Raw genomic sequence first — 24170 nt, forward strand, 5'->3', positions numbered from 1 at the left:
ATTCCTTAGCTTTCCAGCCTCATGGCGGATATACAGGCTTCAGCCACGTTTATAGCCACACCTCTATGGAGTTTCAAGGTCCCTGCCAGCCAGCGAGCTACAGCAGACAACATTCAAGTCCTCTCTCAGTAGCCGGCCCTCTTGCCTCAAACAGTCAGAGTTTGCCCTGGCAGGATGGCCCAGAAAGCCAGCATTTTAAAGCAACACAGGTTTTTTTTCCTGCTGCTGAGTCAGGAAAATTTCAAAATGGAGGACATACCATTTTGTGCTAGCTCTGGGGCCGCCAGGTAGGAACGGCACTCAGCACTTTGATTCTGAGACTGAGCGTGCAGCACAGAAATCCTTTTCATCCAAGTTACATCCAAATCTGACACGTAGAGCACTGCGCAGTCTGAAAACACGTCTTCGTCAGGAATTTGCCATGCTCTTCTGCCTGCCTAAGCCTGATTAGGCCATCTGCCCAGGTGCAGGCAGGGAGCGCTGAGCCATCAGCACATCTCAGAGCACTCTCCTTCCGATCCCAAGTGGGAACACAAACATCCAGTCCCATAAAATCCATTGAAATGCTTTAAAGCCAGAGTTCACGCTGGCAGCACAGCCCCAAGAAGCTGCGCTTTAAAATGACACAGTGCTTTTTCTGCTGCTGTTGCCGAATCAGGAAATCTCTCTACAGCACGCCACCAACAAACAGCAAAAATCTGTGTTAAACTCTTTCTCCCTTATTTTTAAGCCTTCTCAGGTTTTTTAAGTGGATGTAGTCCATCACGTCGGGCGCCATTCTGTTGTATTTTTTCTGCTGTGTAGTACTCCATTGTGTAAATGTACCACATTTTCCTTATCCATTCTTCAGTCAAGGGGCATTTGGGTTGTTTCCATGCTCTGGCTGTGACAAACAATGCTGCTATGAACATAGTTGAACATATGTTCTTGTGGTACGATTAAGCATCCTTTGGATACATACCCAAAAGTGGTATTGCTGGGTCTCGAGGAAGGAGTTTGAAGTCATAGAATGTGATGTCTCCGGAAGTTCCTTTATTGTACAGGATTGTTTTGGCTAGCCTGGCTTTTTTGCCCTTCCATATGAAGTTGAGTACTGATCTTTTGAGGTCTGTGAATAATTTTGCTGGGCATTGCATTGAATCTGTAGATTGTTTTTGATAAGATTGCCGTTTTTGCGATATTCATTCTACCTACCCAAGAGAACAGGAAATATTTTTATTTTCTGGCATCCTCCTCAATTTCTTTCTTCAAAGATTTAAAGTTCTTGTCATACAGGTCTTACACTTGCTTGGTTAGAGTTACTCTGAGATATTTTCTGTTATTTGTGGCTATTGTGATGGGTGATGTTTCTTTGATTTCTTTCTCAGTCCATTTGTCATCTGTGTAAAGGAAGGCTACTGACCAAAGAGCTTGTACAACTCATAAACACTTTCAATAATATAGCAGGATACTATCCTAGTCTTAATGTCAGTGTTCATCATCTTGTTTTAGAGACCTGCTCTACCTGCTTTTCGGCCTGAAGATGTCATACTTTTCACTGGACCATTATTTTCTTATTTATTTCTTCTTTCCTTCTATCAGAAGGACTATTTGTAATTGTCTCATTTACACATTTGCTCATGTGCTCATCTTTGATTCAACTGTCCCTTTATCCCTAGCTTAGAATATGCTATTAGCTCACGAAATGTCTGTACAAGGCCAAACTCATCAGTCAGTCTGGGAAGAAAACTCAGACTAATCAATGGTTTGCTGTTCTCTAATACTGTTCAATAGAAATGCAAGGAGAGCTATTCATGCAGTTTTAAGTTCTCCTGCCATACTATCAACAAAGGCTAAAAGGAACAAGATCATTTTACCATTGCTTTATTTCACCCTGTTTTTATTACAGGATAAAACAGAGTCATATTTTATGTGAATGAATTTAATGTCTAGGCCCATCACCCATATACAGGATGTAAAATACTTCCATTATGTCCTTGGATTAGACTTTAGATCAGACAGTTTTCACAGCACTTTCCAGTTCTTTTTTATCTATTGATTCCCTAACCACTGGTGTTTCTTGAGTTTTTTTCTTGGTTTTACATTATTATTATTTTTGCTCAGCATTTCTCCATTAGACTTTCCAATTTCATCTTTCAAAACCAGAAGCAGATGGGACTCATTATCAGTGGGGTGTTCTTCTGATTAAGAAAGGATGGCACAGGGATAAAGAGGCCTTCTGAACTGTCAGAAAATAATAGCTAAGACTGTTGATATCATTATTCTGGTTAATAATGTGCAATGAACACAAATGAAACATGCGCATGCAGAGAAAAGCCCAGAAGAGAGTAGAAGGCCCTTCCAAAGGGTAGCTATGGATAGACATGAAGCAATAGGATCCACCATGACAACTATTCCACCATACTGATGTTACAGTACCCTTTTGGTTTCTCTAAACATCACTTTCTTCCTTCAAACAATAGACATGCTATCTTATGTGTTCCTTTATACACCTCCAAAGATGCATGGAAGCCCTAACCCCCAGTACTTATAAATATGTCTTCATTTGGAAATAGGATCTTTGCAGATATGATCACATTAAGATGAGGTCATTAGTGTAGGGACCTAAACGCTCTGTGTACTTATAAAAAGAGAAATTCCCTTATGCTCATGTCAGCCAAGAGGAAAAGGCTTGGTGATGACTCAGGCAGAAGTTAGTATGAGGTAGCACAATCCCATGAATGTCAAGGATGGACAGACATCACCAGGAGCTAAGGACTGACAAGGAAAAATACCACTCATAGACAGAGGGACTCATATCCTGCCAACAAACTCATCTCATCCTCCTAACCTCCAGAACTGAAACAAGGACCTCCATGGCTTTAAGCCACCTCTTCTGTAGTTTCTTGCTACTGAAGTCTTAGGAGACAAATGCAGATCCCAGCTTTCCTGGTAAAGCTTTTGTCAGAAATGAGTGAGAGCAGAGACTAGGGCATTCAGCCCCCAAACTGGTTGTTCTGAGATCATGCTGGCCCCATTTCATGGGGCGATGTTTTCAGGCAGGCTTGGACCGTAGAGCTGTAGAAGTATCACAGCTGCCTCAAGGCCCTGGAGATTGAGGGTTTGCATTTTCCAAGGAAAGAAATTGCCAGCTTCACTTGTCTTCCTGTCAGCCCCACTCTAGTTTTTGGTCAGATCCCCAGGCTTCTGTGCCTGCTCTCCAATCCCTGAGTTCAGAGCAAAGCAGGCCGGCAGGGCCTTGGATTTTTCCTTTTACTGCAGCAGGAGAAGCCCCAAGCTTTGCTGCTGGCCTTGCTCCCACGTAACTCAGGCTCTGGGAACATTCCAGGAATGCAGAAGCTAAATCCAATCTCCCTTACCTTGTGATTCCAGTACTGTGACCTCCAACCAGACTCTCTTACAAAGAGAATGTCTGGGGATTGCTAGAGCCCGTATTAGTGCAAGGAAAACAAGACCAGGAAAGTCTGGCATGATGGGAAGTCTCACATCTCTAAACACTTTAGAAGGCTAGGTACCTGGAAGTGCTTCCAGAACATCCCACTGGATGGTCTCCTAAATGATCCCCGTTGCTTCTCAACCTCTAGCATTGCTTGCTCTCTTTTTGTTTACTGGAGAGAGTTTTCTTTTTTTATCAGATCTCTGCTTATTGAAGTGATCCACAACTTTGAGAACTTTAAAACATTGGTTAAAATGTCAAAAGCAAGCAACTGAGACAGATGGCCTGAGTTTGAAATGTATATTTCATACTCGCTATGTGTCCTTGTGAGAGAGTCACTCTGTGTATCTATAGTGGAATATTATCATCATTCTCATCTGGTGAGAGGAAGTAGCATTGTTCTGAGAACCACCTCATAGAATGGATCCGAACTTGTTCACCTACCTATATAAGAGTTTAAAAAGAGAAATTCATGCCGGGCGGTGGTGGCACACGCCTTTAATCCCAGCACTTGGGAGGCAGAGGCAGGCAGATCTCGAGACCAGCCTGGTCTACAAGAGCTAGTTCCAGGACAGGCTCCAAAACCACAGAGAAACCCTGTCTCGAAAAACCAAAAAAAAAAAAAAAAAAAAAGAGAGAGAAATTCATTCATTAATTTTTTTCATCCAACTAGTAACTATTGAAGGCCTTTTTGTGCCTAATCCTTTGCTAGATGTTAGGGTTAAATAATGAATCATATATTTGAAGTATCTGCTCTCATAGATCTTAACTTATAATGCAGAAAGCATGAAAGTAGCAAACAGATGCATGGATATAATTGCAAATATATAGTGCTAATTTATCATAATTATTAAGAAGGAGGAAAATAAGATGAGGTGGAGATTAAGGAGGGGAGACCTCTGGTTTGGCCTATGGATAGAGCTGTTCTTATCAAAGTTTGATTCTAATTCTTTATGCCTGGAGGGAAAATCTGACAGGCAGAATTTGGCTTCTTTTTTTTTTTTTTCTGTATCTTCCAGTATACTCTGACTTCTCCACACACCTGCTTGCCTTACTGCTTCCTAGCTCTACTCATTGGATTCCAGTGTGTGTGCCTTCTGAAGGATGCTGGGAACTTTCTCTACAGAGTGTTGATCAATTAAGAAGGGGTTTGAGTCAAGTAATGCAAAAGTTTAGAAAGCAAGTTTTTATTGATGAGGAAAACCAGATTTGAAAAGGTTAAGCCTTCCTTTATGTAGTCAAAGCAATGTATGCATTCTGAATCCAGGAATTCACAAACCAGAGAAGGAATAGTTTAGCATCTGTTTATGGAAAAAGTCCAAGAGCCAAAGGAGCATTGAGTTCCCTACACCTAAAGAGAGAGGAGGAGGGGAAACTGAAGGTGACTGGGTCAGATATGGTTCTCTCTGGTGAACACAGCAAATTCTGGGAAACATGGCTTAGAGAACAGTCGGGCAAGCTTCCTTAGTTGTCTACCTCTTAGTAAGATGGCTACCTCCCAGACATCCATCCAAGGATGGATCCAAGAAAGTAGAGAAATGGAACTTAGTTTTAGTTACAGGGCAGGACTTAGTCTGAACTAGTGAGATGATTTCAACCCTCTATAGGGCAGCTGGTAGCAATCAGCACGGACGATTCCTCTGTTGACTCTTATTTGTTCTCAGTTGACACAACTAAGAGGAAAGGAAAAGCCTTGGAATACAAGGTCGTGGGGAGAGCTTTATCTGCTTTCTTGATGATAGGGGAAGCAGTGTTATTTACATTGGGCTTCTGACCAGGAGGGAAACCAGCTCTGGAATGAAGCCAGCAGTGTGGTTTTCAGAGTGAAGCAACAGAAAAAAAATGGCTCTACCTGACATTGCCGAGCCCTTGAGTCAGCCAGGCCCAGTGCCAGCCTCTGTATTTTGTGATTTAATATTGCTCTTTCTTGCTTAGTCCGCTTGTGCCAGGGTTTCTGTTCCTACAGTCCAAAGCATCCAAGATAATACAATAGAAAGGGAGAAAAATCACACAGTTCTGCAGAAATGGCAAAGCAAGAAAATAAGCTTCCCTATTCTCACCAGTAGATACTAGAAACACTTCAGTGTTATTAGTGTTATCAGAGCTTTGAGACTCAAACTTGGGCTTTGCTTATTTCCAAAAAGTGGCGCTCAGCCACCTGTCCTTACAATAGCAATTTAAAAAGAGACAAGCTGTAATGAAAAGCAGAGGCAGGAGATTTATCCAATGTGGTCATATTGTTTTTTTTTTTTAAGAATAAAGAGATGCCATGAACCCCAAGCCTGTCTTCAGGGTTCAAAGACAGACCTGGTTAAATTGAGGGCAAGAAGTATGTATGACTAAGCAACCTAGGTCAAGATGTGACCCCTCCTGCCATCTGTCCCTCGTTGTCTAGGATCTAGTCTTTCCTGAAAGATGGTCTGACAAACCGTCAGAACTCTGTGAAATCGCTTCTGGGAGACAAGTTCCTCCCCGAATGGCACCTGGTTTCAGCCTTTTCCTTCCCCCAGCATGGGATTCCAGGAGAAACTTCAATATTTTGGGGTCTTTTGTTTCAGCAGTCTGGTAGCCAAACGGAAAAGCACCCGTGTCTCTCTTTAGAACTTTATCGCTTTCACCAGAATGGTTATATCAGAAAGGTCCTATGCCAACAAAGAGAGACTGAAGTAGAAGGTAAGTGGACACATGGCACAGTGTAGCTGAGCTGCAAGAAGATTTTCCATTACTCTTTGCTTTATAGAGAATCCAGGATCTCCAGAATAGAAGGCAAGTAGAAACGTTGAGAAAGCCAACTCGTGACTCTATCAAGGGACTCCTCCGTGGGAAATGTGTAGTGATTCAGTAGTAGATGGGTACAAGGAGGGTTATTCAGGTTGAATGGGACTCAGTACCCTGTCCCAAGGGAGAAATTTACCACTAAGTTCCAGAGAGAACGACATCAAGAGCAGACTATATATTGCATTGCATAAGAAATTCAGTAATAAATGTAGAACGTTAGAAATTTTGCCAGGTGAGTAGAGGACTATCTGAACTTAAAGTTATTGGGATCTAACAGAAAAATGCAAAGCAAAGAATGCAAACTCCTCTCTGTGCTCTATCCCACATTAGAAGGGAAGATCACTCATAAGAGATACTGAAAAGTAAAAGATACAATCTTGAGACAACATTTGAAACAGAAACAATTCATCATTCATAAAAGTAAGAGTGAGTTAATCAAAAAGAGATTGAGGAAGCTCAATCTGCTAGAAACCACTTCAATAAGGTGGTTGTAGTGGAGAATTCTAATGTTTTTGCCCATTCCGGTATCTGTGCCATTTGTCATGTGGCCTTATAATTTCTCTTTCCAATGAGGTAAAATCAAGGGCAGAATCAACTTGCGCACTTCTCGGATCTGGGGCTGGCCACGTGACTTGCTTCCATGAATATTATGAAACAGAAAGGAGGACGTTTAAGTATATTTCCCACAATGCCTTGTGAGCCATCGCCACAAGAGCACATCCAGGCTTAAGAACAGAGTGGAGGAGAGCTGAATCCCTAGTCATCCCCACTTGATCATCCTAGATCGGCGGGCAGCTGCACCTGTCTAGTCCATTAAATTTGAACTCTCTCTGCAGCATATCGTCAAAATCTTTGTGCCTAAAACAACGCAAAATTCATACTTATAGATGTGGAAACCAGAAGTCTAAACTGGGCCTGAAGAGTTAAACATTCCTTCTAGAAGCTAAACAGAAGAATCTGGTTCTTTATATTTTCTGGCTTTTATAAGCCTTTAATATTATTTGGCCTTTAACTTCTTCTTTTCCCGTCTTCAAAGTCAGTATCGTAACCTCTTTATTTCCCATATAATCTCTCATTAAACTTTTAAAGAAGCTTGTGATTTTCACAGGCCAACCTCAGTAATCAAAGAGTACCTTCATCTCTAGAGACCCTTAGATGCATCACACAAGCGAAGCTCACCAGGCAAGGAAATACAGTCACAGATTCAGAGACTAGGACAAGGATATCTTTGAGACCATTTTTCTGTCTTCGCTATCAATGCATGGACTATACCTACCCAAATCAACCAAAACATATATACAAGCACCCAACAGCTAATATATTTTATATGGGGTTTGGGGACCCTTTCTTGTGTAGAATTGCTATGCTAATCGATAACTGATATCTGGTTAACAACTGAGTAACTTTTTTTTTATTGAAAGAAAAAAAAAGAAATTCCTGCCTCCTCCCAGCCTCCCATTTCCCTCCCCCTCCTCCCACTTTTCTCTTCCTCCCCCCACTCCTCTCCCCCTCCCTCTCCAGTCCGAAGAGCACTGAGTAACTTTTAATTGATGAATTTAAAATGATACCCTGTCATGAGTATAAATGAAAAATACAGAGCAAGATGAAAACCAAAGAGTAATTAGAGTTACTTTGAATTTTTCTTATAAAAAATGCCTATCTTCCCATAGTTCTTTGTTTGATCATGGAGAAAAAATGTCAAAAAATAGAGCAAAAAAAGATGCTTTAGAAATAAATTTTAATCAAACTAATCTCAGATATGTATTTCCTGTATTTTGGTGCATATCCACCAAAAGATTTTCAAACACTTTTTCTCTGGAAGTTCAGTTATAGGACTTAAAACTAGAGACTGAATTGACTCATGCAATCTCTTCAGCCTCATGCATAGAAATCACAGAGCATGTCTGACTATATTAATGAGGAACAGAGAAGGTCAGAGTTAATATATTTCAAATCGTGTACTAGAGTAAGATGCAGATACACACATGCCTTCTAAATGACATGCTTCAATATTTAAGGGAAAGCACAAAACTAGCGGCCAGAGAGATGGCTCAGTGATGAAGAGCACTTGATGCTCCTGCACAGGACCTGCATTTGATCCCAGTACCCATATGGCGTCTCACAACCACTTGTAACTTCAGTTCCTAGGGATCTGACACCCTCTTCCGGTCTCTGTGGGAACTGCATACATGTGGTTCACAGACATGTAGAGAATCACAGAAAAATACCCATACACATAAAAATAAACAGAAGGAGAAAGTACAACATAGTGGAAAGAAATGTGACATTTGAACCAGTAGAGAAACTCAGAAGGAAATGAATCTCGTGTTCAGGAGCAGAAGAGCAAAACAAAGAAAAGTCTCCCAGAAGAAATATAAATAATAAGATGCAGGGATAAATACAAATATGAAAGTAATTACAATAAATACAGTTACATTATACAAGTTGTAGGGCAATCATATTAATTAAAACTTGTGATTAGGGATATGGCCCATAGAGCATGTACCCATCATGGCATGACCCTGCGCTCAAACCCATACAGGAAACAAACCAAGAAGCAAGAAAATCTATCCACAGATGCATTTAATGTAAAAAGATCAAGGATGGTGAGAAATGAGACAATTAGAAAGGAATTTGTTATATGAAACAAACATTAAACAAGAGAAAGCTGGCATTAGGCATGGTCATTAAAAATACAAATGAAGTCGCACACAAACTGAAGTACTGATTACACTGCAGCAGCTCAGAAAATAACCCAAATATCCATATATGTGGAAGATAAGTAGATTTATATGAGGGGGTGCTGTGTGAAAGGGCAAAGCCATGCAAACCAAAACAGATAAAAAGAAATGACAAAATATCATATTCAGTCTGCTAATATTCATCTATATAGAAAAACAACTCTATATATTTTCTATGTGGGTGGTGAAAATATAAACATCTTGACTAAGGGATGTTTGGCAGAGAGAGAGAGAGAGAGAGAGAGAGAGAGAGAGAGAATGGAGATTCAGCCCTGTTCTATAATATGTTAGTACTTTAATTAATGGGATATAATTAATAAGTGTTAGCCTTGTCATTGCATGAAGTTCTCTGTACTTTGAGAGATTTTTCAAAATATAGGAAACAGTATAAAATTTAATCATTGGATCTGTGTGTGTGTATGTGTGTGTGTCTACATGCACATGTATGCAGGTGCCTCTGGAGGCCAGAAGAGGGCATTGAAGTCCCTGGACTTGTAGTTACCATAATTGTGAGTCATCTGACCCGGTGCTGGGAACTAACTCTGTCTTCTACAGTGGCTTCAAGTGCTTTTGAACAGGTGAGTTATCTTTCCAGCTCCAAGATTATAATTTTGTTCAGATGTCATCTGCTTGTTCTTTTCACGTAAGAGCACAGCAGCTATAAATACAAAGCAGAGACACAGAAATAATTTAGGAGACCTGACAAAACAAATGTGACACACACAGCTCACTGCACCCAAGCACCACCCTGGATACGGACCAGACACAGACAGTTTTATTCACTGGCAATCTGTGTTCTTTCCAGGGCTGGAGGTCACTGGTCACAGTAAGCATTGCCATGTGTATCACTTGGGGCTGCTGCATTTGGCTCCAGGACCCACCCCCTGGCTTAGAATATTACTACTTCTGGCTTTGCAATAGACTTTTATTTCCTGGCTGAAGATGGTTTCATCCCATGGCTCACAACCCAACCCCATTCAATGATTCTGACATAGAAATAAAGGATGTTTGTTTTCTAGTGGGCAACTCTATTTTATTTTTCTAATACTAGGGGGTCAGTTTTCAAAGGGAAACATCATTTCCCCAACATCTTTCAAAATATTTTTTATTATTTTTAATTATGTACATGTGTATGTGTGTGAACCCATGAGTGCCGGTGCCCTTGGAGATCAGAGGCATCAGATGCCCCAGAGCTAGAGTTACAGGCAAGCTGTTGGGCACCTGATAAGGGTGCTTGGAATAGAACTCAAGTCCTCTGCATGTGCAGTTTATGTGCTCAACCTCCCAGCCATCTCTCCAGACACCCAACATCCCTTCAAAGCAAACCCCAGAATGCTCAGGGCCCAGGAGTTAGAAGTTGGAGCTTCTTTGAGGCATGGACCTAGAGCACCAAAAGCTTTCAGACAAGATGGGTTAATCTTGACAAATCTTCTTTTCAAGGAAGAAATAACCCCAGACACTAGTTAGAGCAAAGAACACAGGAGGTCTACCTCCTGATGCTCAAGAAGATGGCAAATACCAAATAGTTTTTTGGTTTTGCCTCCATTAATAATGACATATAGAGATAAGAAACCTCAGAAAATATCATCAATTTAGTAAGTCAGAGAGAGAGAGGGAGAGAGAGATATGCATTTATCACTACAATGTTACTTGAAAATTATTTAATAGTAATGGTCCGAGTCCCTGAGAATATTTGCATGCCCCCAAATTACCATTAAGACTCCTTAGCAAATATATTTTTCTGTTTGCGAACGAGGCTTCCTTCCCTGTCTTGTCAGTACACAGAGGACTTCTGGAGCAAAATGAATCTCGATTAATTTCCAACATCTCTTACTGTCACAGCTTGTGCTAGAAATTTGATTTTGTGACCAAGAATAGTGGAAAGGGACACCTGTTTTGTGCCTGGTTTCTGTCTCCTAGCCAAGGATCTCTATGGAAGCATGCCAGACTGTTAATTTAAATGGTCTCCTTGGACAGAACAGCAGCCCATGCCCTGGACCCTGGCAATTCCCAAAAGAGTACTTATTTACTATGTGCCTTGCTTTGTTGGCCACACTTTTCTTGCCAGAAAGTGCTTATGCCTTCCATAAATATTGAAATAATCTCTTTGGATGGAAGCATGTATTTCTTTTATGACAAACAGACCTTACATTTACTCTCTCCCAGCAAGCTAAGCGGCCAAACATAAGTTGGTGACACTTTGGCATTTGGCACAAATGTACCTGCTAGAAATAGCAACGACAAAACTGTCAACCAGCTAACTTGAGTGGAGAATAGCCCTCCTTTCTTTGGTAGATACATTCATAATAATAATGAATTTTTACTTGGGGCTTATACACAAGTGTAAAAAACAATAAAATAAAATGAGTCTCACAAGGGTATCGGATACAAATATAAAGCAACAACCGTGGAATAAAAATTTTGCAAGAGCCTAGTCTTTAAAAGGATGCAGAGTTGTCACGATCAACCCTGATGTTCTCTGGATGTGCAAATAAATATTAGGCACTGGTGTAGCTGATGGAGGCCCCTGCACAACTGGAGTATCCTAGGACAATGGGAAATGTTGTGCGAGGCTGAAATATCAAACACTGTGCTCCACCTGGTCTTCAGATTTTCCGCTCCAGCTCCCTGTTCACTGCCTCCACTCCAACATGCTGGAATTCTTCTGCGGACCAGTGATTGGCTCCAGAGTTAAGAGGGTAGCCGTGGATGCTCTAAAGACAAATGTGCATCTTTGACTGTAACTTCCTTCAAAGACACAGTACAAGGGTTTCCCAGTGTGTGGTCCGGAAAACATCTGCAACATTCTCAGTGGGCATCTCTGCCTAATGTTTACTTCTAAGAACAGAGGCTATTGTTTTTTTTTTTAATTTTCCACTCTCTGCTTGTAGCATCAGTCAGCCACTTCCACATTTTCATTTCCAGCCCTTCGACAGGTCTGTTCTCCAGGCTTAAGACGACCTGAAAAGTCCCTAACCCCTTAGGCTATTCAGCATGGTAGTTCTTTAAAAAATCACTTCCACTTTTGCCTTTCACAGACAATTCCAGTAAATCAAATTATTTACTGCAGCATATGGAAGTCTTCTCCCTTTGAGTATGTCCTGCTAGAATGTTAGCTCTAAAGACCCCAGCACAGCACGTAATGAAAAGCAATAAACATGGTAGATAAGATTTCACTCGTGCATCTGGAAGAAAAATAAGGATCAGTCTCAGAATTCATCATAGCCTTTATGAAAATCCTCGCCTCTCCCAGCTCTCAGAGCCTGCAGATTTTTCCGCTCCTCTGAAGCTCTTTCTTTTTGCACACCAGCTTTTTCTGTAGACGCGCACACATGTGGCTTTCCTGTCTGTTCTGTCATTTCTCTCACTCCTCTCCTCCCAGTTCTACATTTTCTCCACCGGTTATTTAGACTCCACCGAGACTATTGCATAACAGGTCCCCATCCAACAAAGGCAGGAGAAAGGACACAGCACTGAAGGATCAAAGAGAACACGGTCAGAAGCAGGGAGAAGAGCGTGGGGCCGGGAAAGGCTGAGAGCCCCATCAGATGACAGGGGTCACACTCAGCACACGAGTAGACAACTATCTCTGACATATTAAACAGCATCCCCAGGCTATAGCACATGGAGATGAAAACCAAATCTAGAGGAGAAGTCAGATGCTCCTGATTGGTTCAAGTCCAAGCCACTCCATCAAAATGCTAAATCCTTTGCTCTGTGTAAACGGTACCCACTGTCCTGTTTTCTGAGTTTGTTGAGTAATTATGAGAATAATACTATCCGATCTTCCTCTGTAGTAAGTTTGGATAATGTATGCCCTAACCGTGCCACAGGGTTTATTAGAATCACTAGGACCTGTGCCTTAAGGGAAATAACCTTTTAAAGGAGCAGAGTATGAGGACAGTAGTAAGACCAGACAGAGTCTGGTTCTTACATGACCAGAGGAGGATGGGTGAGCTCATGGCTTTAGTTCCTTTTCTGCTAACCAGGGACGGTGATTTAAATTATCTGTGAGTTCTTGTTGGCTCTCTGCCATGTGACTTTGCAAGGCTGTCCATCAGGAAGTGGAGCTGTGACTTGTTTTGACTAACAGAACGACGTGAAGCGATGCTGAGAATGTTCTGAATCTAGACCTCAAGGGATTTCATGCAATTTTGTTTTCACACTTGGAACTTTGACTCTATCATGTGACCAAGCTCAGGATGGGCTGCTAATGGGGGAAGAGACACTTGGCCTAGTCACCCTCAGACAAGACTTTAGTCACCAAGTTCAGAAACAGAACTAAGGATATCTTTAAAGTGAGCCTGTTTGTTTTTTGTCTTGAGCTAGTATGTACCATTTAATTTAATGGTAATGTTTTCCACATTTAATGGACACTGACTTATCATGGCCCTTAAAGGACATTGAAGAAGGAACTCCAGGCATGTGCTTCAGCCCCCTCACCTTCCTCTCTGATGACCATGAACTTGAAAGTACAAAAGCACCATTTCTTGTTTCTTCGTCTTCAGCCTTGAATACCCAAATTACTTGTTGGGTATTCAGTTACGCCATAACTCATTTTTCTGCGTTCCAATGTAGCTTACAGTTTATGTGACCTATGAGCTCTGATTGGATGTTCTGCACCACAACCTCAGAGGCTCACAGGGCTTCAGGGAAGGAGAAGGCACCTGTTTCTTTGGGAGATGGGTATCTTTCAGTCTGTTGGTGGGAACTTTCTACGGGTGGAGACAAGAGGGCAGGTGGGAGTCGGTCTCCCATACTGTGCTTTGCTGAGTGGGATTTCCAGAGGAACGGTAGGTGGGGAGAGGCAACAGCAGCACCTACCACAGGATGATGTTTTCGGGCTTACTGTGGGTTACAGTCACCTGCGCGAACTGTTAGGAAACACTTGCATAACAGTGACTTTCATGGTGACAGAGGTGACCTGAAAATCGGTATTATTTTAAACCAAATAGTTCTAAGACCGAGCCTGGGCAGAGACTTAACTGCTAAATTAGGGCTATTGATAACCAATTATGCCTTAACTCCGGTGTGCCCGGTAAAGCTATAGGTTTCCTACCCTGGAGGAAGCCACGGGTTCACGTGGTCTAGTGGGTGAGGAGTGGGACTCAGGTAGGAAGGTAGGAAGGTTAATTAATGGTCCCTAATCTGACGCATATCAGCAACCACCTCCTGTGAACACGAACTGCCAGGCTCCAAGGCAACTTTTCAAGTTCGATTTTGAAGAACTTTTGTTCCTGAAAGCTGAAGGACACACAATGACACCCTCAATGAAAAGAACAGATTAGCTTCGGTGGTCAGAGAGGCCGGCTCGCCCGCCCGCCCTCCTCCATCCCTGCCAGGGATTTAAATGGATAGAGAGCTTCTGGAATTGACGACCTTTCTGCCTGTGGAGCTCCAGCCTGGCCACCGGAGGGGGTGGAGCAGCCCAGGTCCGCCGCTGCGAGGTGGTAAGTGTTGTTTTTCCTCAGCTGGTTGGAGGACTGGATTCTCCTCATCTCTAAGAGGGAAAGTTCTGGCCAATCACAAGAAGCCAACTGGAGACTGCGAATGTGAGGATGAGATGGCAAAAATCTGTTCTCAGTGCCGCAGGAGACACACCTCTCGGTGCGCAGAGATGCCCCAGAAACTTGTCAAGCTGGCGCGCTGGCGCTGGCAGCTGTGACAATCCCTGGTGCGGGGGGGGGGGGGGGGCGTTAGAGGCTGCAGCTGCCTGAGGCTCCGCACTCAGATTTTTTTTTTCTTAAGTTGAACTCTGGGCGTTAAGTGAGACAGGGGGTCTATTACAATTTTAACCTGGGGGGGGGGTGAAGGAAAAACCTAAGGAAAGGCAAAAGGAAAGAAAATGAATGGGTTGGAAACCGCACCCCTTCCTGTGATTCTTGCCTGCATCCCTCCCAGAATCTCAGTTTCCTAACCTGTAAAATGGGCACAAGGTGCCTTCTAATACTCTTCCAGCTTCTAGATATGGGAGGTTACAGTGGAGGAGCAGGCAAGAACCACTAGTCCGTTTGCTTTACAAGCAAGTGCCATGGGGGGGGGGGTTAACATTTTGAACACCCTTGCTTATTATGAGCAAAAGACTAAATCTAGTCCTTTTCTTCCCTCCTGAGAGTGTTGACTCTGAGTTCCGTAGTAGAAGGCCTGGGGGTGAGTGCAGTCCACTCCTACCCAAGGTTTTAGTTTCTCTACTACCTGAGGGTGGGCTTCAGCACTTCCGCAGATAAGGAGTGTCAGTTCCCTTCCGGTTTTTAGTTTTGTTGGGTTTTGTTTTTTTGGATCTTCTCCCGCCCTCTGCTCCCCCTTCGCCTTCCTTTTCTCCTCCCCCTCCTGCTGTTTACTGGTCTCCCAAGTTATGATGACGCTCCGGGCGCTTTGCCATAAGCAAGGGCCCCCGAATCCATCCGGGGGTGGCTTAGAAGTTTCTGGTCTAAGGGAATCTCCGGGGGCAGATGTCGAAATAAACAAAGAGTGACAAGGCAGTGACAGCGCAGCGCCCCCAGGGCTCCCGAGGAAAAGCACACAGGCTGTTTGGAAAGCCTGTGGGACCCCCTGACCCAGGGGATGCCTCGCCTCGCCTCGCCTCCTCCTCAGCTTGCAGGGGCGGGAGTAGAGGCTCCAGCAGCCCCGCAGCAGCAGTGACTCAGGAGACCGCCCGCGTACCGCCGCCACCCGCTCACTGCGGCACTGGGGACACAGTCCTTCCGCCTACGATCAGAGCCGCGTCCCTGGCGCCCTCCCCGCAGGCTTGCCCGGGCTGTGCCACCCCCACTTTGTGTCCGCCGGGATGGCTGCCTGGCTAGGGGGGGAGTGAGGGGGCAGCTCCAGGAGAGCTCTGCTCTGGGGGAGCTACAGGAAGGAAAGAGAGGCACAGGACTATTGGAATGACTCAGGGTTTTTGAAGCAGCCAAGCCATATCAGGAAGGCCTCATTCTAGCCTGGGGGAAAGCAAGGGAGCCTCCTTGAGAGCTTTCTGGTCTTAAACACAAGCCCCTGCCCAGCCTCCCAGCTTGAATTCTGCAGGAGCATAGAAATGCACTCATAATTTATAGCTCTAAAAATATAAATATCACTCAGAAAAAGGAAATAGGGTCTGGAAGCCGTGAGTATCCTTAAAATAACCATTCTGCTGAGTTCTTCAACACCACCAGCCTTAGCAGTCCATCTGAAGGAGTCTGCAGCAGCTAGGGTCCTTTGATTCTTAACCAACCAAATGGCAAACCTGGACAACAAAAATCTCCCACCTCCAGGAACTATAGATGTTCCTGCTAGGATTGAGCTAGAGGGACCCTTCCCGGACCTCCCTAGTCACTATGGCAGCCAATTGAAGAAGCCTTCTGGGGCCTCCCAGTGCTTCTGCTTCAAGCAAGATGGTCACTGGCATGCTTAGTAAAGCGCCAGATTCCCGATGCAGCCTCACAGAGAGGCAGTGGGAAGCTAGCTGCCTGTTTCTCTAGGCCATCCCAGCTGGCTTCCTAGAAAGGAAAAGGTTGTCATTCTTTCCTACCGAGATGATTCAAGGTCACACTGGAAGCTAAGACAGACCATATTTTTGCCTCGGATCTCTTCCTACCCAAAGTCGTAGCTAAGCTGAGATGACCATCCATAACCTCTCTACCTGTCATTTCTTTCTCATCCTCTGCTCTTCTCTTGGCCCTCCTTCTGCTCTAACCATGTGGCCTTCCTGTTTCTTAACACTGAGCACCTGTGTCTGTGGGTCTTCAGCTATGCTGGCCCTTCTACACACAGGTAAAGTGAACCCCTAGGGGCTGACAGATCCTTTTCCTGCAAGGTGCCCAGGGCTACCCGCTTTCATTCACGTCAGTATGCATTATTGTTCTGTGAATAATGAGTCTCCTCTAGTGATTTCCTTGGGAACAAGGACTGTATTTTGTCAGCTGTTCCAGTGCCCATGACTGGCACATTATAAGTGCTCAATAAATACGCAAGGAAAAGAACAAGACAAGGACAGGCCGTGGAGCTTATTCAACTCCATACAGTTAAAGGCCTTTTCTCAAAACATCTCTCTTGTCTTACATTGCAAGCTGGTTGGCTAGAAATGACCTTGAGCTCATGTCAGATTAGACTGTGACTACCGAGCAACCTGGACATCTAAACAAGATGTAGATTTTAGGATTTCCCAATTTCTCTGTAAGCTCAAATGCCCTATGTCTCTGGCATAAAAATATTTTTAAGTGGTTAGTTCAAATAGATATTGGTAAGCTCACAATACACTATCAACCAGTGTTCTCTCTTTGTATCTTTCTTTTGTCAACTTTTGAAGGCTTTGCTGGGGGGTTTTAAAGGCTTCTGGATGTCATGTTGTAGCTCATACAACCTCCTAAGTTACTGTAGAAAGAGTAGATGCTGCCAGTTGAGCACAGAACCATAAGGTCTGTGCTGACATGCATGTGGCCTGTATGAGCGCCACTCACCTGGGCAAGAAGAACCTCGCAGGTGGTCATCTCTTCCAGTCAGTTTTTAGGCATACCGACCTTGTTCCTTTTTTTTTTTTTAAAGAAATTTTCTTTTCTCTGGTTGAATCTTATAATGACTGTTCAAGAATCACAGCAACAGTAGTGCTTTTAAAAATAGCACGATGTGAAGAAATAACAGCAAAATTGGGTTTAAGTCTTGGCTGCTTGAGACACCAGCGGGGGCCACTTCTTTTTACTCTGAGTTCTCATTTGCACAGTTGGAGTCCTGCTACCCTTCCACCTCCCAAGACCACCACTGTGAGGGTCAGATGAATTAGCACCGAATAAAGTGCTTTGTGAGTGTCAGCACCGGCCACTCCAGCAGCCAGCATGATGCTATTAGAATGTGTGTGTGTGTGTGTGTGTGTGTGTGTGTGTGTGTGTGTGTGCATGCACATGCCTGCACGTGCGCACACCTAAGTAACACTGAGAACCAAAGCCCACCTTTCTGGAGCTCGGCTCAGGGGCTAGAGGCTATGTATAAACACAGTCCAGTTGAGGGATATTAAGAAAGAGACCGAGAACCAAACGGAAAATCCATAGGCATCAAGAGTTAAGTCAGAAACGAGCTGTGCCAGAGATTAAAGAGGAAATGAGATCAGAGAAGACTTTGGGGGATTTGTGATGTATGAACCATAGGTCTGGAGCAAGGCGCATTGGAGGAGACAGGCAGATAGCTTTGATCAAACGGAGATGAAACAGAGTGGGAAGATGTTGGGGTGGGCAGAGCAGGGGCTGGTCACTCGCTTGCTCTCTTATTTCTTCACCCAGTGCTTACCAGATGTGCTAGGCATAATATTTTTCCATCGCCTCCAGGAAGGGTTCCAGAGAACGAGCCTTTCCTATAAGTGGGCGGGTAGCTGGACATTCTTCTCCCACCGTAGCTTGGGAATTGCTTCAAGCATGCGGGAGTTTCAACCACTGAAACACCCCGAAGAGTCATATACTTCTTGACAGGTTAAAGTTTGTTGCATGTTTCTTGGGAGGAAACAGAACTGGATTTTCTGGGGCTTTGGAAATCATGGTACAGTCAGAAAAACTGAAATGGTGATCATGGCAGACACTGAGCCTTATCCTTTTATCCCCGTATGTCCCAAACCAACTCCAGTCTTCTACCAGGTGCCAGGTTCTGCACTGTCCCTTTTCATTCACAGTCCTCTAGGGGGTGGACATCTTGTCATTTGCAGCACACCCAGCATCAGACCACTAGGCACAGAAGCTTGAGAGAATTGGCTAATCACAGTGTGTTTTCTCTAATTGAGTAACAATAAAATAGCTGTCGAATGGCCAAATGTTTTTAGTCAACCCTTTACTAGCTGTTTCGCATCTTACAGTGTTCTCTTTTCTGGTTGCTACTTCCTTTTCCCGAGTTTTACTCCCATCTCAGTTCCTAGTGAGACTTTCATAATTCTATGATGGTCACGACTCTGATATTGAACACGCCAGTGACTTAGGAAGAAGAGGCAGTTCAGGGCCTGTAAAGAAACAGCAATCACAACAAGGGGCACATTCTATTTGCACTGAATTAAAGGTAAGAAGATGAAAGAAAAGTAGTGTCAGGTATCAGTTAGCCATTGCTGTTTAACAAAACCGCCCCAAAGTAATAACTAATAACATCAAAAGAGCAAAGTCAGGCAATCTCATTTCATCTTTGCTTATGTAACACTTGCTAGGAATTCATTCGGTGAAGCAGATCTCAGTCCCACAGCTGTCTGAATGAAAGCGGACTATATTTTGCTTCAAATAAGATCTACAAAAGACCATGAATACAGGGAGAGGTTCAGAGCAGACACAGATGAGGTGGAAGTAAGAAATCCATGGCCTTCTTTTGAATGGCTCCAGAATATGAGCGATTGCTTTGTTCTGCCCACTAGTGCACAACTTCCTGAAATCAGACCATATGGCTTAGGCCGTTTTAGGACAAGCTGATTTTTTTTTTCCCCCAGTGAAGACTTCTTCGACTGGTGGTTCACAGGTCAAAGCCAGGTCAGATTCATTACTGGACAGAATCAAATGAACTTAGCTTGAAGTCACCATGATACAGTTCCCCTCTTGTGCCCATGAGTGGTTATTTAACCTCTTTGCACCTTCATTTCTTTCTCATCTATAAATGGGTTAAAAATGCACAGGGTTGCAATAAAGTTTAAAATCAGATATGATTTGGAGTCTGAAGGTTCTCTGTACACTGGACATCACCGAATGTGTAAGAGAATTTCTGGGAAGAGAGCTCAGGGCCTTTGATGGATACTGCTTGCATGGGAGATTTGTGAAATCCATTTACTTAACTAATTCTACTGATTCAAAGACCTGCATTACTCTTAGCACTTGTCGGTCTTGTCTTGCAGCAGCCAAGATTGAATTATGAAGTACTTGGAGTTGGTGGTAGGGTCATAAGGGTAAAGGGCCAGGAAAGAGCGGAAATATTCAGGGAACTATTCACCGTGAACAAGTACTGGGTACACAAAAAAGCGAGTTCAAGCAACCCCATTTCCAGTCTTGTATTTCTGGATGCTAATACTGCCTCATGGCCTCTCTAAGACCCCACAGCACATCCTTTGTTGAAGATGCCATTTATTTCTTCCCGTTACTGCCTAGTGGTGTCTCTGGAGGGTGGAGCATGCTGTGGAGGCCAATGTCAACAAATAAAGAATAATGCACAGCTTCCAGGAGATCCCTGTGTTTTCCTTGGCTTGCTTTTAATTTTACTTATGAAAAATCTTGATTTTCATGAATCCACCTAAAATACATACTTATTTAACAACCTTAGGAGCTACATCATGCATATTCATATTTGAAGTGCCATCTGTTCCATCTCTTGGAAAGATTCAGTTCCTAAGTCTGTACCATCTAACCTCATTCAGGAGATAGCCCGGGGAGTCCATATGGCTTCTGGCAATTTTCTGGCTACACCAGAACCCAGGCTGAAGCCCAGAAATGGCCTGGGATTATAGATAAGCATCAAACCAAATGGACTGTGGTATAATTTGGCTTTGCAGCCTGAGAGGAGAAGAGAAGGCATGAATATTTTTACAAGAAAGTGATGAAATTCATTACGTAGAAGGATTTATTCCCAGTTCAACTATCAAGGCAAGGCCAGTGGTAAAACCTTAGGTTTTCTAAGAAGAAACATTTAGATCAAATTCTGTATGGGTTGAAAAGTAAGCTCAAAATACGATAAAATGTGAGAAAAAAATTAAACCAAAAGTAGTATGAAGTGGCTATACAATGAGGAATGTTGGTGTCTGTTGCGGGAGGTTCTTCTGCTCCTCCAGCCTATAGCCGCTGAGATATCAGCCCATTGGGGCGTGGTCTCTCTCCCTTTAAAAAAGCGGCCACTTCCCTCTCCTTGCTCTCTTCACTTCCTGCTCCACCGGCGACTAGACTCCCTTCCTGGTTGCGCAGAGGGCTGACGGTGATCTGTAAGTTTTTTCCCCTTTAAATAAATACCACCCTATTAATCAGAATTCCAAACTGCTGTGGCATTGTTTGTGACTTACGCCTTCAGGTGTCAAGCCTTAGCTTTGTCTAGGATTAGGTATGAAGTGTTAGGCAAAACCTTTCATTGATATGTGCCTCTCTCTGTGTCTTCATCTGTGACAGAATAAATTGTTCAGATGCTATTAGAGTCCTGTCCAATTTTACCATCTAAGGCGTTGTGCCTTCTCTGCTCTTACTGCTGAGATGAGGAGATAGATGTCATTTTGACGTGTGATTTCACAATTGCACTTTCTAACAGGAGTACAATGAAGTTGCCTTGCTGCCCTTACCTAATTGGGGAATACTAGGTTAAGGTGTGTGACTTTTGTTTATGCTGCATTTGTTTAACTCTGTAAAGCTGTGCTCATTGCATCTCTAAAACACCTGATGGGCTAATAAAGAGCTGAATGGCCAATAGCAAGGTAGGAGCACGGATAGGCGGGGCCAGCAGACAGAGAGTATAATAGAAGGAGAACCAAGGAAGAGGTGGAGCAGGAAAAGGAGAGGACACAAAGGGCCAGCCACCCAGCCAGCCATGGAGTAAGAGTGAAAGTAAGATATACAGAAGTAAGAAAGATAAAAGCCCAGAGGGAAAAGGTAGTCGGGATAATTTAAGCAAAGCTGGCAAGAAACAAGCAAGGTAAGGCTGGGCATTTATAACTAAGAATAAACCTCCCTGTGTGATTTATTTGGGAGCTAGGTTGTGGGCCCTTCCAAAAAGTCAAAAGAGCAAAACCAGCGCTCCTAGAACAATACCTGTTTTGGAGACAGTTAGAAACTGCAAAACAGAAAGAAATTCAGTAAAGACATGAACATTTCACTTCTCATATTAGAGTAAGTAGTTTGCTTTAAATGTTCAAATATAAACCGAGGTGATGGATTCATGGTTAAGAACATTTGCTGGGTAAGCATGAGGACCTGGTTTTGAGTCCCCAGGATGCTAAGGCTAGGTACTGCTTCATATGCCTGCATCCTCAGCACTGTGGGAGATAGAGACAGGAGAATCAGTGGGACTTAGCCTGAGTTTTAGGGCTAGACACTGTCTGAAGGAAGCAAACTGGAGAATGGTGAAGTTCACCTCTGGTCTCTTCATGTATGTACTCAACCCACACATTCACCTCTACCACCACCACCACCAGCAAAGCGCGCACACACACACACACACACACACACACACACACACACACACACACACACACGGGGGGGGTGGAGGAAGGCAGGAAAGAAAAATTTAAACCTTTTAACACAACTCTTAGACAACATCACAGTAGGGAGTTAAATGGGGAAATTCATTATTTAGAAGCTTCCCACTTGACATGTAGCATTTGGAGTGTATGTTTCCAGCAGAGCCTCATACCTACTGAGTGCGTGCGTGTGTGTGTGTGTGTGTGTGTGTGTGTGTGTGTGTGTGTGAAGATTAGGAGGGAGCCATCACAGGAAGAAAATAAATCCAGAGATTAAACCTATCTATGTTGCTCATCTCTCAGGGTCACCAAATTCATAATCTTGGTGACACTAAAATTCTTTTAGTGGAAGGACTTGGACATTGTCCCTGTGGAAGTATGAAGATGGATTAATGAACATCTTTTACCTATTGGCTTAATCATGCTTTTACTTTGCTTTCTCTCCTAAAATCTTCCACCCCTGACCAGGATGTGTCCCTAGTGCTTAAAATGGCTTTTGGAAACCCATTCTCTTGGAGGGATACCTTACCCAACCTAGATATGTGGGGAAGGGCCTTGGTCTTGCCTTAAGTGATGTGCCAGACTTTGTTGACTCTTCGTGGGAAGCCTTACCCTCTCTGAGGAGTGGATGAGGGTGTGTGGAAGGTGTGGGGAAGAGGAGGGGGAGAGGGAGAGGGAACTGGGATTGGTATGAGAAAAAGGAGAAAAGATTGATTTAAAAAATAGATATATAGGGGCTGGGTGGTGGCGGCGCACGCCTTTAATCCCAGCACTCGGGGAAGCAGAGGCAGGCAGATCTCTGGGAGTTCGAGGCCAGCCTGGTCTACAAGAGCTAGTTCCGGGACAGGCACCAAAGCTGCAGAGAAACCCTGTCTCGAAAAAAAAAAGATATATAAAAGAAAAAAAGAGAAAAAGAAAACAATCTTCCCACCCCTGAACTGTGAGCACATAAAGAAGAGAATTATCTGAGTGGAATTTTAATCTGTAGTTTTTTTCCTTGTCGTGTGACTTTTCCTGGAAAGATGCAAAGAACATCTGCTCACCTCAGCTGGAACATGGATAGCAGAGTAAAGACACAATTCTACCAAAGTCTAACTAACATTGAGAGTCAGTCAGTGTATTTGGTTACTTACAGGAGTATAGTTGAAGGGTTACTTAGTGGAACATGGGTGACTCAAAGGCAGCTGCATTGCAGAAAAGTGCACCTCTGTATGGATGATGACTTTGAAAAATGCAACTCTGCTGCCTTTTGCATAACTTGAAGGCAGGTCAACAGGTTGGAGAGTCTCTTTGCTAAAGCAGGCTTCACTGCTTAAATAACCTTGGGGAAGGAGGGACTTTATGAATCTTATAAGTTTCAAGGACTTCCTAAAACTTGTGAGTTGTTTATTTTCTGCGACTTAATGAGCTTCCCTCTAGAAAGGAATGTTTCAAGTTGAAACTCCCTGAGTGTTACTGGGCCTTCTGCCATGATGGAAATGTTTAAATTTCCAGGATATTGCTATGCAATAGATCTGTGTGTGTATTAGTTAATTGTGTATGGACAGTGAATGGCATGTAAACAAAACATGGGGTGGGGTATGTAGGAAATTATGAGTAGATGTTCCCTTTCTTATCAAGAAATTAGGGACCCAAATAACATGTTTTCCAGATCATAATGCTGTGATTACCCCACCCCGGCCCCAGCAGACATGTAGTCTGCTATTGTCTTGTAATTCTAGACAGCTACATCTCCCTGTTGACCATCAGATCACGAGAGGAACAAGTAGTAGTCTTTAGAGTGCTATGGGGGCTAAGCTAGAAATTTGGTAGCTCTGACTTCCATTAGCATCCACTGCCGATGAGGCTGTTATGAAGATATAACCTTATCATAAGTCAAGCAATATTTGTAGCAGTAACTTAGTTACAAGGTGATACCAGCAAATCATTATATAAGAGGGAATTGAGACAGAAAGGAGGGCAGACAGTTAAGATCAAATCACTTTGTCTCAATCCTACTGGGATCCTCCAACAGCCCACAAAAAGCATAGGCTTAGCCTTATCCCAAGGAAACAGGACTCTGGAGTGTTCATTTACT

The sequence above is a fragment of the Microtus ochrogaster genome, unplaced genomic scaffold, assembly GCF_000317375.1.
Source record: "Microtus ochrogaster isolate Prairie Vole_2 unplaced genomic scaffold, MicOch1.0 UNK3, whole genome shotgun sequence".
Lineage (NCBI taxonomy): Eukaryota > Metazoa > Chordata > Mammalia > Rodentia > Cricetidae > Microtus > Microtus ochrogaster.